A 5,773-nucleotide genomic window follows, 5' to 3' on the forward strand; every position below is an offset into this window, starting at 1 on the left:
TTTTCTTTATCCATTCATCTGTTGAGGGCACCAATGTTGGCTCCATAGCTTAGCTATTGTGAGTTGAGTTGCCGTGAACATTGATGTGGCTGTGTTACTATAATAAGCTGATTTTAAGTCTTGTGAGTATAGGCCAAGGAGTAGTATAACTGGGTCAAATGATGGTTCCATTCCAAGTTTTCTAAGGAATTTCCATACTAAATTACAGAATGTTTTCTCCAATTTGCAGTCCCTTCAGCAATGTATGAGTGTTTCCTTTTCCCACATCCTAACCAACATTTGTTACTTGTATTCTTGATAATTGCCATTCTGACTAGAGTGAGATGAAACCTCAGTGGAGTTTAATTTGCAGTTCTCCAATTGCTAGAGATGTTGAACGTATTTTCATATATTTGTTGATCAATTGTATTTCTTCTTTTGTGAAGTGTCTGTTCAGTTCCTTTTCTCATTTATTGTTTGGGTGATTTGTTAAAAATTTCATTTTTAAGGGACTTAAAGGCTTTATATCAGGCTCTCCTTTCAGTTTAAACAAAGCTTAGAAAACTGGCATTTACTAATTTGGGGAAGTAATTGGGAAATGTGGGAAATTTGATTTACAGGGTCAGATAATAGTGTAAAGAGAAACCTGCAGGATGTTCAAATGAGGGAAGAGTGAAAGAATGAAGGCAGAGAGAGTTGTTGGAGTTTCCTATGACCATTTCAACTAAGGAGGATGGTGATATACTGGGGAGGTAGTAGGAAAGGAGCTGAAAATACTCAGAGTTGGGATCCATTTTAACATAGAGCTGTCACTTCCTACATACCTGTCTTTAGATAAATAAGCACATAGGTGTCCAGTATGGAAGCTATGATACTTCCGGATTGCTTCTGGGAGCTGAAAGTAGAATAGAAATAAGAACTCTCCTAAGCTTATTTTAAGAAACTTGATCTGACCTCGATATTCCGATACCTAAGATAGTAAATGCCAGTTTTCTAAGCTTTGTTTAAACTGAAAGGAGAGCCTGATATAAAGCCTTTCTACAGGTAACTTTATTGGAAATAGGATACCAGGGAGTGGGAATAAAGATAAAGTAAAACAGGGAAGAGAGAGAAGTCAATAGAAGAATGGGTTATCAAGTTGGGCTATAGCCATTCACCTCCATTGGAATATTTTGAAGATTGGACAAAAAACTATTCAGAACTATGCCCTCAAGAAGTCCAAAAAGGAAAACATTTATCCATCAGCTTCCATCCCTTTGAATGAAGACTGGTCCCCACAAACTTATCTTCAAATTTGTACAAGAATGAGTGCCAATGTTTTCTAATAGCAGATCCAGTTTGAGCATCAGAGAAGCCTCAGGGTAGGACAAATAGCATATGAATGGTCCTGAAGGAGACTGCTCACCAGCATGAAGCTTGTTCCAGCCTGTGGAACTAGATGCAGTAACAAAATCTGGAGTGTAAAGTGGGAGTATGAAGAACATAATTCAGTCTACTTGCTCCTCTAGTAGGCCCAGTCCAGGATTGAGTCTCTTCAAAAGGTATATTAATTAGGGTTGTCACTGTAACCAAAATATCTGACCAGAACAACTTAAAAGAGGAAAAGTTTATTTTGAGCTCCTGGTTTCAGAGGTCAGTTCATGAACAGCTGATTTTGTTGCTTTTTGCAAAAGTGAGGTAGAACATCATGGAAGAAGAGTATAGCAGAGGAAACCTGCTCACTTCATGTAGCCCGAAAGCAGAGAGAGTAACCTGTGCTCGTCAGCAATAATATATATACTCCAAAGGCATGTTCCCACGATCCATCCTTGTGCCACACTCTACCTGCCTTTAGTCACTACCCAGTTCAGTTCTTTCAAATTATTAATTGATTGAATGGATCAATGCACTGATTAGGTTACTGTCTCATAATCTAATTACTTTGTCTCCTGAATTAACATAGGAGACTGGGGGGATACGTGGGTTATCAACAGGAAATTTTATCAACACCAACATTTAACAAAGGCAAATTGAGGGACAACCGCATCCTGTTTGCAGTGACAGTTTTAAGACCATAATTTATATTCTTCATCTTCTTCTTTTATCACTTGCCTTAGTCCATTCCTGTTGATATAACATACCACAGACTTGGAAATTTATAAATAATAGAAATTTATTTTTCACCATTCTGAACACTGCAGGGTCCAAGATCAAGGTGCTTGGTAGATTTGGTGTCTCCTAAAGGCTCACTCTCTGCTTCCAACATGGCCCATCATTGTTGTGTCCTACATGGTGTAAGGGCAAAATAACTTGGTTTTTCCCTTCAGCATCTTTTATAAAAGCACTAATAAATACCATTTGTGAGGTCAGAATACTCATCACTTACTCATTTCTCCAAAGTTCCCACTTCTTGATACTATTCACCATGAGGCCATCTGAATGTTAGAAAGATAAATACATTCATATATAGCACTGCACGGTAGGCTTTTTTATCCACAGGGATATTTAAGGTGCTCTATGTTCCTTGTAAAATGAAACAAATCATCTCCTAAGAAGTCCTGAATTCTTAATTACCTTGGTTTGTTTGACTGTGATTATTGCTACTGTTAGTTCATCGTGAACCTGAGTTGATGTCCTTAGTTCCAAATAAATTCCTTCATAGCTCCACTATGATTTCTCACTGTAACCAGGGTAACTTAAAACCACCAAGGTAAATTACAATTTATTCCAAAACTTATTGACTTAAAACAATGAATATTTTATCCTAGTTAATAATTTTATTCTTGTTTTTACCAGAAATTTGGGTTACATTTAGTTGTGTGACACTTCTGCTCTAAGGGGTTCCAATGCAAGACACTCTGTTGAATCATGATGACCTCATTCATGTCTGTGGTCTTGTTGAGGATGGATAGATGCATGGCCATTTGTGAATGTCAATTATAGTGTCCCCATGTTTCTCATCCAAATTGCCACCACATAGAGCCACTTGTTAGGATGTCCATCATCATTGGTCACATTGGAGATTCTCCCAATATCAGAGTCTGAGACAAAGGTCTGAGTGAAAGAGTTTTCTTTTTTAAAATGATCAATGGAAAAAATATAGGGCATCTGGATAGAGGACCAGAGGAGTAAAATAAAAAGGAATAAATGTTAATAAAAAAAACAAGTCATTGATTTGCTCACCACTGTAAATAACTACTATTCTCTCTGAAGCTTTCTCTTAAATACATTCTGCAATGTATCTCAGAATGGAACCTCCAAAAAACAAAATGAAAAAGCACTTTTATTGGCTCTCATTTTTATGGATACTTATGCCTTACAATTCTAGGGAGAACATGATTGTACATATGTAAGACTGTGAGTTGAATAGTTTTGGGGCCCCACATTACAGAAGCAGTGAAGACATAAAGTACCAGTCCAGGAGAGAATCCCCCAATGTCAGCTGTAGAAGTGGCAGAAATGGTGGTAGCAACAGGCATTATAATAAAACTGGAGCCAAAAGAAATTTGAAATTATGTAAAAGAAGTTTTCAAAACACAGGAAAACCACCAATGTCAGGGCATGAAGTTGTCTGACAGTTCTAATTTCAGTGTTTCGGTTTTTCTATTTATTGAAATAAAATGGAAAATATATAGTTTTGGAAGCTAGAGATGGACCCTAAAGACACCTACCTTTAGATTTATTGTCTACGAATAGATTTTAAGCAATTCAACTGTTCATCAATTTTGTACCAAGAAAGAGTAAACTGAAGTAAGGCTCTACAGAGAGTCTTAAGCAGTGTGAATGGTTTCTCTGGTTGTTCTTGGCTTACAAGGAACACAAGTGAATGACCAGGAGGTGAGTCACAGGAGTGCAGGTTTTTAATATGTAGATGTCTATCTCTTAGGTCAATGTAAACCAAGGATTTTACACCTTAGAGAGAGACTGAACCATCAGGGAGTTATCTTAAATTTGATTCAGCCTTTGTTCTCACTTACTCACTGTTTGTACAAAGTGGACAAGATAGCTATGTTTGATGATTGAATCTTTGCATGAATCCACCAGCCTGGTCTCCCTCTTAATCTCACCAGATATTAAATGTTGGCCTGAAGGCAACAAAGACTGAAACAGATGCTTCTACATGATCCCTTTCTTCTTAGAGATCAGCCCTTGCACCCTGAAGATGGTAGCAATTTTGTAACTGGAATTGATATGAATTCTGGTTATGTGTTACCCTCCTTTTCTTAGAGAATTATGGGAAAAACCTGTTTAAGGATTCATAATGTCTGGTCTACTGTTATGTGACTCTGCTACACGTCATCTTAGACACGTTTCTGATTTTACAAAAAAAGAGGAACAACAATGTGAATGTAGTTATAGGATCCACTACTTCTTATACATCACCGAGATATTGCTAGCTTAATAAAACAATGCAATGTCCATTTGGTGATGTAATAAGAAACACTGTTGAGATTGTTCATTGGCATTCAAGATCCAGTATATAGTTGATGAACTAACAGCCATTGCATGCTTGCTAGAATATATAGGCCTGAGCACTAAGGAATCAAATAAAAATATTCTTCATTGACTCAATTATGAATTTATGATCCACTTCCCACATCCTGTGTTTCTGCTGGACTAGAAGGATGGTTTTAAGTGTGGAGTTAGGCAGTATTTCTCCGAAGTAAGATGTAGTAAGGCTCCATTACATCTAAAACTACAGCTGTCATGCAAACTCTCGTATTATATAAAACTTACCATTGGACCATCCAGCAGGCAACGAATGAGATTGCTTTATTGGCAAGCTTAACTGCCAATAATTTATGTGAAGAGAATATACATAATTAAAGGAAGGAAGAGTATGTCTTGTTCTTGAGGATTAATTGGGAGTCTCTTGTCATTTCTGTGGTCTGTTCAAATACACTGGTAGTGAGCACACCCTAATTGGAACACAAAAAGATTTTTTTAGAATCCCTTGTAAGTACATAAGAAGAACTGCTGGCTACGTATATGCAATCTAGAATGGATAGAAGAGGGGGAAGAACTTGAGTATCAATTATGACCATGAAATCAATGGCATAAGGGCTATAGCTTATATGTTCCTATTGTGGGTACATTTTAAAAAAGTAAACTATGACAAACCATTCATTTGAAGAAGTCTTGAAGTAAAGGAGTAGATTTTCTGTGAGATATGAGGGGATCTTGGCAAATAGAAAATGATCTTCACAGATGCTGTGGGTGCCTCACCCATCTCTCCTTGCTACTTACCCTTTCTGCATATTCCAATGGTGTCTTACAACAAATAATTTAGATACCCTACGTTAGCATTTGCTCTCAAGGCACACGTAGCAAGGCCAGCAATGCCAGGGAGTCATGCTGCCAGGATCAGTCTCTGAACAGATATTGAAGGAAATTGGAGGAAAAAGCTCCATCCTAAGGGCCAGATGCCCAGGCAGATTTTACCTTGTTTCCTGGAATTAGCTTAAGGGGCTAACCTTGTGGGTTCACACAAAAGGAACCACTGACTCTTTCCCCATTTCTTGGCTTCATTCCCTTCCAATTTTCATTCCCTATCTCCTACTCTGCTTTGTAGGATCACCTTCTGAGCAAATCCCTCAATCTCAAATCCTTGACTCCAGAATGGAACCTCAGAAAACACAGCCAAACAGCCCCCGTGTTCATTCTAAATTACAAATAAAACCAATGGTCCTGTATGATTATTGTCTGAATAAAAAGAGATTTAATTATTTAAAAAGCAGTAATGATTGAATAGAAGTGGTGATAGAGGGCATCCCTGTCTTGTTCCAGATTTTAGAGGGAATGCCTTCAATTTTTC

Source organism: Spermophilus citellus (genome assembly GCF_964194105.1).
Source record: "Spermophilus citellus genome assembly, chromosome: 9".
NCBI classification, from domain to species: domain Eukaryota; kingdom Metazoa; phylum Chordata; class Mammalia; order Rodentia; family Sciuridae; genus Spermophilus; species Spermophilus citellus.